The sequence below is a fragment of the Oculina patagonica genome, chromosome 7 (genome assembly GCF_052425735.1).
Source record: "Oculina patagonica isolate OP01 chromosome 7, crgOcupat, whole genome shotgun sequence".
In the NCBI taxonomy this organism is placed as follows: Eukaryota; Metazoa; Cnidaria; class Anthozoa; order Scleractinia; family Oculinidae; genus Oculina; species Oculina patagonica.
In genome coordinates this window covers 26,600,653-26,610,058 of record NC_135764.1, presented here as the reverse complement: position 1 = coordinate 26,610,058, position 9,406 = coordinate 26,600,653, and positions in this window count along the sequence as shown.

Here is a 9,406-nt window from a genome sequence, read left to right as displayed (position 1 = left end):
GGGTTTATGCGTCACCGATTGCGTCCCTCAGGGGTATCGAGCAATAACGTATTAGCTTGCATATTTGCGGATTCATTTCTTTGAAGAAAACCGCAGAAGGCAGTCGAAAATTCAGTTGTTTTTATTTAGAACGTTTTAGATTTTTTTAAACGTTTTTAAAATAGTTATGCACACAGATCGCTCCAGCAGTTTAACAGCAAAACAAGACAGACAAAAGTTGTAAGAGATTTGTAGTAATAAGAGAATATTTGACAAAAGATGTGCAATAAATTAAAAGAAAACCTTACGACACATTTCTCTCTGTGAGACACGCCCACACGGAATCATGGTAGTTGTATTCAACGAAACATGTTCTAGACTTGGCCACGCTCAATACTAATACCGTGATTCCCTGCAGGCGTGTCTCATTGAGAGAAATAGGTAAAGAAATTACGTCATTGCCTTGGTATTTCAAGTTTAGACTGAATAGCCTTGTTCATGTGAGCGTGTTAGACTGTGTAGTATCCACATTTAGAAGAGAAATAATTTAAATTGATGTGTTCGTGCACACAGGACAATGGACAAAATTTAATCGGACGGAGAATAATGGACGAATTTGAATGTTTTAATACACTCATTGGTGAAGTAGATCCTAAAATACAAGAAAAATAATTATCCAGGAAAAATTACCAAGGGAACAGCCTTGGGAACCAAGATGTCTATGTAAATGTTAGGTGAAGAACGACTTATTTGACTGGAGCAAGGTGAACAAAGAGTGCTACTGTCGTTCAGCCTCGTTCCTGCTAAATGTGCTTCATTCGACATCTTGTTGTATTTAATTTGCCAAGGGATAAAATAGCACTGATGTAATGCTTTTTTACGTATATTTCAGACACGGCTTTTGAGAATTAAACCATTGACTTTTCGAGCGCCTTGAACTGACTATTTCTCAGCTTGCGCTAGTCGTTGTCTTCCTGATGTACAGACATGCAAACGATTCGTGCTTGTACCCAACACAACACGTTTATTCTCAACTGTAAGTCGAAAAAGATAAATCAACTATGTAATAACACAAGGATCAACACGAGTAAACGAACAAGTGTTTACTTTAAATCTACGTTGTAACTGACAACGAACTAAGATAACAGCATACTAAATAGCTAAGTAGCGTCTCAAGGGAATGCATATACATGCACATATTATAACACCCTCCCTTTTATAAATGAAAAAAGAAAGAAAAACAACATAAGCTTTGCTCTAAACAACTAACAAACGTACGAGCTGACAAATACATAATATGAATTAAGCACGCATTCTAGAGATAAGTACTCGAGCCTAAAGTTCACGCGTTAGAAATATCTAGAACAGTCTGGCAAAAAACAGTTTATGGCTTTGTAAGCACATAGTCATCCAAGTGCCTAGGTGGCCGTCGTTGGCGCTCGGATCGCCTTAGCACTGGCTTGGGAGACTCTGCAACAGTCGGGGAACCTTCCGGCTGAACCGGAGACGCATTGCCTGAACTTGACGCAGGCGGAGCAGCTTCTACGGGAACGGCATTCTGCGACCTATCCGACTGTGGCTCCGGGGAAGCAGGTAACTCAACAGGCAAATCATCTGAAAGTGGCGGTGATGGCTCGTTTGTCTTTCGTAAGTGAACACGGTTGCGGCGAACAGTGCTGTGCGGCGTCTCTACCTCATACGATCTCTCGCCCAGCCGATTTCGGACCACTCCTTTTGACCACTCACGCTTGCCCAGGTGGAAAGGTCTCAGCCTCACGGTTTCTCCTCTTTTCAAAGGCTCCAGATCGACAGCCCCTCTGTTGTAATACCTGGCCTGTCGCTGCTTGCGCTGTTCGAGCTTGGCCTTGCATTGCTCATTATCTGGGATAGCCTGTGGTGCAAGCAAACTGGCCGTCATTGGTAGCAGACTCCTAGTCCTTCTGTTGAAAAGGCGCTGTGTAGGACTCACTTGGACACCGGCAGGTGGGGTGTTGCGATGATCAAGCAAAGCAAGAAAAGCATCCGTTCCACCCACTTTACACTTTCTAAGAATCTTCTTAGCCTCTTTTACTGCACTCTCTGCTTTACCGTTACCCTGACTGTGGTATGGGCTGCTCGTGAGATGTTCAAAGTCCCATTCCTTCGCGAACCTGAGAAAATCACGCGACGTAAATTGTGAGCCGTTATCAGTCACCAGTTGCTCAGGAATGCCGTGCCGCGCAAAATGAGCCTTTAACTTCCTGATGACAGAGGTCGACGATGGAGACCTCAAATGATCCAACTCAAAGAAATCGCTGTAGTAATCCGAGGTTACTAAGTAAGTTTTTCCTTCGAGCTCAAATAAATCGGCTGCAACTCGTTGCCAGGGACGGTTAGGCGTTTCAGGGGACATCATTGTTTCCTTGGGTTGACCGCGCTCATACTCCCGACATGCCTCGCAAGTTGACACATAGTTCTTTATATCAGCCGTCATCCCAGGCCAATACAAACACTCGCGCGCTCTGTTTAAACAGCCGTTGACCCCAAGATGTGAGCTGTGAATTCGCTTCAATAACTCGCTTCTAGAAGCTCGCGGAACCACAACTCGCTCTCCCCTAAAGATGAGGCCATCTTGGATAGACATTTCATCACGCATGTTGAAGTAAGGGGAGATAACACTGGGCACTTCACTCTTTTGCTCTGGCCAGCCTTTCTGAATAACACCCTTCAATACTTGAAGAGATTCGTCCGCTTCAGTGTCTCGCTGAATCTGCAGGAGCCTTTCTTCCGACACCGGGAGATACTTGATCATATTGATGGTTTCAAACTCTTGCTCGTCATGCTCACCGGCTGGAAGGAATGCTCTTGAAAGGGTGTCGGCTAAGAACATCTTGTTGCCCTTCTCATACTTCACCTCCAAGTCGTACTTTTGAAGGCGAATGATCATGCCTTGCAAACGCTTTGGGGCACGATGCAAAGGCTTCTTTAGAATCGATTCCAATGGCTTGTGATCACTGAAAACCACTGTTTTTCTACCAAAGGTGTAGTCGTTGAACTTCTCCACAGCGTACACAATCGCAAGCATTTCTTTCTCAATTTGTGCGTAACGAGACTCTGTTTCCGTTAACGCTCTGCTCGCATAGGCAATGGGATGACCGCCTTGCATTAGGGCTGCGCCAAGACCAGCCAAACTGCTGTCACATTACACCTCTAGCGGCTCGTCTGGCTTGTAGTAGGATAGCACAGGGGCAGATGCAATGAGTCTCTTGACTTCACACCAAGCCCGTTCTTGCGTGTCGGACCAGCACCACTCTACATCCTTATGTGTTAGGTCACGCAGCGGCTTCATTACGTCAGACAAATTTGGTAGGAAACGGCTGAGGTAATTGGCCATACCATTTAGACGCGACACATCGTCTGGCTTCTCAGGCCGTGGCATTTCAGTAATCGCCTTAACTTTCTGAGGATCTGGCTTCAGGCCTTCTGCTGTCAAAAGATGCCCATGGAAGGGAACTTCTTTGCACTTGTAATCCAACTTCGCGCGGTTGAGCTTTATGCCCTTCACCTGACACCTCTTCATGAAACTCTCCAGGTTGCTGTCATGATCAGCATCATCCGTTCCATAAATAAGTACATCATCAGCAATGCACTTCACACCTGGCAGGCCCAGCAATTCTTGGTGTAAATGTTTCTGAAATATCTCGCTCGATACACACAGACCAAACGGCAAACGAAGCCAGCGGTACCTCCCATGAGGAGTGGCAAAAGTTGTTAACTGGCTAGACTCATCGTCAAGCTCCAATTGCCAAAAAGCGGACGCGAGATCAACTTTGGTGAACACACGAGCACCTGCCAAATCGGGCAGCATGTCGTCGATCACGGGAATCTGGTATCTTTCCCTCTTGAGGGCTGCATTCAGCGGTTTAGGATCGATGCAGACCCGTAAATCACCGGACTTCTTGACAGCGACGACAAACTGGCTGACCCATTCAGTTGGCTCATCGACAGGGGCGATGACCTTCAGGTCCTGCAACCTTTGAAGTTCCACCTTGAACTTCTCCCGGACTGAGACGGGCACTTTTCTGGCAGGCAGAATTACTGGTTGACAAGCTGGGTCTACTTGTAGATGAACCTTGCCAGGAAGCTTTCCAAGGCCATTGTCAAACACATCTGCATATTTGACTACCAGATCATCTTCCAAATTCTCCACAACACTAACAAAGTTTTCCTTGTGCACTGTCAGTAAACCCATTTTCTCAGTAGCATTTAAACCCAGAAGTGGAGTTAGATTTTCCTTGACGACCAAGAACCTCACTTTGTACTTTGTACTGTTCCGAGGATTCACAACTAGCAGAGCACACGTCCCCATCGGCTTGACCCTGGTGCCATTCCACATAACAAGGGATTGGGAACAAGGAGCGAGATCCACACCTCCAACATGTTTGTATGGCAAAATGTTAGCACTAGCTCCACAGTCAACTTGAAATTTAACGGGTTTCTGCTGGACAAGCATTTCAGCAAACACGGCTTTATCCTTCATAGCTTGAACTCTCACAACACTAATTTCTTCCAAGTCTTCATCGCTCTCAATAGCGTAAACCGCGGGATCCTTGCACGCTTTAGCAAAATGGTTCTTTTTCTTGCAACGCTTACACATCTTGCCCCAGGCAGGACACTTCTTTCTTTCTGGAGCATGATCGTAGCCACAAAACTTGCACGAAATTTTCTTTCCCGACCGTCCATCCGGCGTCGGAACTGAAGGCTTCTTATTCTTTGACTTGAGCTGATAAATTTTGTCTACTGGTTCCGAAAGAGATTTCATCTGCAACTCCGTAACTTCTTCGCTGCGACATATGTCAATACACCGATTCAGGGTAAGATCTCTTACTCTCAGCAGCTTCTTTGTAGTTTGCTCGTTATTGATTCCAAGCACAATTCGATCGCGGATCAGACTGTCCCGCAAACAATCACAAAAATTACACGTCTTGGCCAACGTCTTCAACTCGGCGACAAAACTATCCACCGACTCGGTTGGGATCTTGTCTCGCTTGTTAAAGCAGTACCTTTCATAGATCTCATTGACCTCTCCAATACAGTGCTACTCTACTTTTCCCATCACCACGCGCCAATCATTCCGGTTCTCGGTTTCGGCGTAAGTGAATGTTTTGATAAGCTTCAAAGCATCATCGCCAATCGTGTGTTTGAACATCGCTAGCTGGTATTCTGGGTTCTCTCGATCCAACCTAGAAATAATGAAATAGTTGTTGTACTTTTCCTTCCAAAGATTCCAGTTTTCGGCGATTTCTCCACTGTGTTTTAAACAGAGAGGTTGAGGCGGTGAAACCTGATGAAACATCGGCGCTTGTGAGGTTTGCGGCTGAGCCGCGGCAGTTTCAACGGCGCTTGAAGCGGATTCTCCTTCACCTCCTGGCATCGCAGACGGTTAACGTTGTCAACGATGAATAGAGTTACACACACGCTGCCACCATGTAATAACACAAGGATCAACACGAGTAAACGAACAAGTGTTTACTTTAAATCTACGTTGTAACTGACAACGAACTAAGATAACAGCATACTAAATAGCTAAGTAGCGTCTCAAGGGAATGCATATACATGCACATATTATAACAAACTACCGTAGCAAATTTGGAAAAAGCTGACGTTTCGAGAGTTAAGAGCTCTGACGAAGACCGACGCTCGAAACGTCACCGAGCTTTCCCAAATCCGCTATGGCGGTTAATTTACCTCGAGTCAACCTACAGTTTTGTCAACTAAGTGTTTTACTTGCCCGCTGACGCAGCAAAAACAGATCCTTTAACCTGTTCCAGGCATTTGGTCAGCTGAGGAGAAGCACGAAAAACGACGAGCTAAACATTTGGGGAGGGGTGTGGTGGAGAAGGCGAGAGATCCCGTGTTCTCTCTCCCCAAACCCCTCGCCAGTTCTTTCACTCGTTCTTCGCACTTATTCCGTTTTTCGTGCTGCTCCCCAACAAATTGAAAGCCTAGAACAGACTAGAGATGGGTAAAAAATTGCCTTGTTTGCACGGTTAGCTGAGCTACCCAGCTTTAAAGGTTAACCACTTACAACTACATCAGTATACATACCTCTTATCCATCTTGTTTGAAATCCAAAGCGCACGGCAGTACTGCAGAATACGGCTCGTAAAACGTCAACTAGAAAACCAAAATAATATTGGAATCGCTTGATATTTCTCAACAAACATCTGATACTCTCAAGAAGTTTGAAAGAACCTTTCAGTGGATATTCTGTGAAAATTTCGCTGTTGTCTGTTAACAGACTCATATTGTGACGAGAAGGCTCGGCTACCAAACCAAGCCTGGTTTCCAAGCTCCCCAAGAAAGTGATACCCCAAATTACCGTACCCAAATTCGCAAGTAGCCAATCAGAAGCGCGATCTACTGTCCTGATATCCTACGATATCAAGTCACTGACCTGATATGCCACCATATCACGGTCACTTTGAAGTAAAGTAGTGTTACCGAGCGATGAATTGAAAAGAGGTTTGACCAATAAAACAGAACCTCGTAATTTAAATTTAGCTGGTGTTAAGCGATAGTAAAAGGAGTAAAACTTTCCCGCCAAAACTAAACTTGAGCGCGCTCGCCAATTGCGCGATGTTTGCCAACGAGTACTGAAACATTCAGACTAAATCATTAACAATGGAGTTGGAATTTCCACATTTTCGCTAAAGTTTGATCTTGAAAATTTAGAGAATGAAACCCCAAACAAACGAGTGGAATAAAAGGCAGAAGAGGAACTTGATAAAAGTGTTGAAGGCCAAAAAGGTATCAATACAAGCAGTTCAACACAATTTGCACTATGTACCTGGCAAGCATGGCTTCAACAGAGCGTTAAATATAACCGGATTTTTGGCGGAATTCGGGTACGGTAAATACCTAATCGTACCTTTTTGGTACGCTTCGGCTGCATATCAGGCTCGTTTGGTCTCGCCATGGGTATTTTGGCTCGACTGCGTCTCGCCAAAATACGAACCATGGCTCGACCAAACTCGCCTAATATACCGCCGAAGCGTATCAAAAAGGTACGATTAGGTATAAAAATTTTGCTTCCCGCAATAGCACATTTGCACGATGTCGTCATTTGACTACAAATACCAGAATTCATTTCGCTTTTCATTTATCATTTAAATTTTGAATCCACAGTGGGGTTTGAAAAACAATTGCTCTAATTAGAATGACAAAAAAGACAAAGTGAAGGATTCTGGTAGTTGTAGTCAAATGACGCCATCATGCAAATCGCCTATTCTGGGAAACCCCCGAGTGTTTTCCAGTTTCACTTTCTAGACCGAACTGTACTTCGCATTCGCCTTGGTAAGTCGAACGTCGTATACTGTTATTTTATTTTGTCCATTAAATACTTGTAATATATATTTCAATATCGACGTTATAAAAAAACGCGAAACGACAAATAACTGCAAAAAGCCATCAAAGCCTAAAGATCCAGAGCTGTTTGTTTCGGTAACCATGCAAAGGGCGGAAGAAGAAACTTGATCAAATCGTGCAAAGCACGTTATAAAATGACACAGAAAGAACGTTCACAGTCTCCTGATATCCTGTCTTGATTTAGGAATGAAAATTTACAATAAACCAAACAAGAACAGACCTTATTAAGTTGCTCCATTTCGGCTTCGCAATATTTCGATCTAGATCAGTACAAACTGCGAACGAACTCTTTATTTATTTACTAGAAATATCAGTGGAAATTATTTTCAAAGCTGTAGGACTTACAAAATAATTTGTAAGATACAGTATGTACTTAGAAAACGGTCATAACACCGGTCAGCGAATAGTTTCCATTTTTTGTCAAGGAGTTTCAACTTCGTTGCCTACTGAATTTGCATTTGTGTTCCTGAAATTGCAGATAGAATTTGCAGATAGATCACATTCTGCTTTATTTCGTTTTCGGTTTCATGTTAATCAGTACTGACCAGTACCCTTGGGTCGAGAAAACCGTGGAAAACGACGAGTCTTACTTCAAACTGTAGATTTTGAAGGTGAAAACCTTTAAATAGGGGATTTTAAATATTTAAATACCCCTGAAAAAGATTTGCATCACTTGCGTGACTAAGTTTAGTTGAAAGTTAAACACGCGAAACCTGCAGAGAAAGTCACGCAAATAAACGCTCCAGTAGTAAACTGTTTTGAGTAATCAGGCCGTAGAACGAGCTAAAATGTTTCTGTCTTCGTTGACATTTTGCAGCCGACATTCTTTTTGTTGATGCATTTCAAGTTTGGTTACACTCTGAATACACAGCAAGACTGGTGAGTGCAATTCTGTTATTAAATTCTAGAATTTATATGAATTATTAAAAATGCTAGACGTTTCTCGGAAATTTTTATGAATATAAAGCACTGATCTGAATACTGAATATTATTACTTGGAAGTACACAAGTTTGAGGATGTAGTCACAAAGATTATTCTAATATACGGTGAAAATGCATATTTTACTTAATTCTAAGACGAACGATTGTATACTAAAGTGTATTTGGTGTAGTGCTCGACACAAGTCCATACAGTTCCGGAAAGCAATTTGTTTTCCTGGATCAAAAACTTAATAGACCTTTTAAGCTTCGGTTGTTTGTTGTCCCATTTCAGACCACGCGATGTTACCCTTGAAAATAATTTATTTCAACATGAAACAAACTCACGTGGAAATGAATGAATAATGTCCAGATAGACAAAAGAATAAATCTCCAAAGAGTACCACATGATCTGAAATGCAATTTATATACGTAGCTAAAAAGCCCTATTGTCGGAATCGCGAACAGAAGCGGAAGAACAAGCCAATCACAATGCTAGTTTTCGCGCCCTCCCAGTGCTTCTGGGAAACCCCTGAGTGTTTTCAGTTTCATTTCATTTTCTAAACCGATCAGTTCTTCGCATTCGCCTTGGTAAGTAGAACGTCGTATACTGCTTTCTATCTTATCCAGCTAATACATGTAAAATATATTTCGATATCGATGTTATAAACAAAACGTGAAGCGGCAAAAAATCTCAAAAAGCTATCATCTGCCTTAAGATCGAGAGCTGTTTATTTCGGTCACGATGTAAAGGCGGCAGAAGAAAATTGATCAAATCGTGCAAAGCACGTTATGAAAGGACAAGGAAAGTACGTTCACAGCCTCCCGATCTCCTGTCTTGTTGTAGGAATGATAAATTACAATAGACCAAAGAGTCATTCTTAAGTTGCTTCATTTATCTTCGCAACATTTCGATCCAGATCAGTATTAACTGAAATGCGAACTTGTTTATTTATCAACTAGGAACATCAGTGGAAATTATTTTCAAAGCTGTAGGACTCACATGTTTGTAGGTCACAGAATGTTACAGCGTATAGCTTTCGTAAAGCCTATTATAAGGAGTTTTAACTTCGTTGCCTACTGAATTTGCTATTTCAGATAA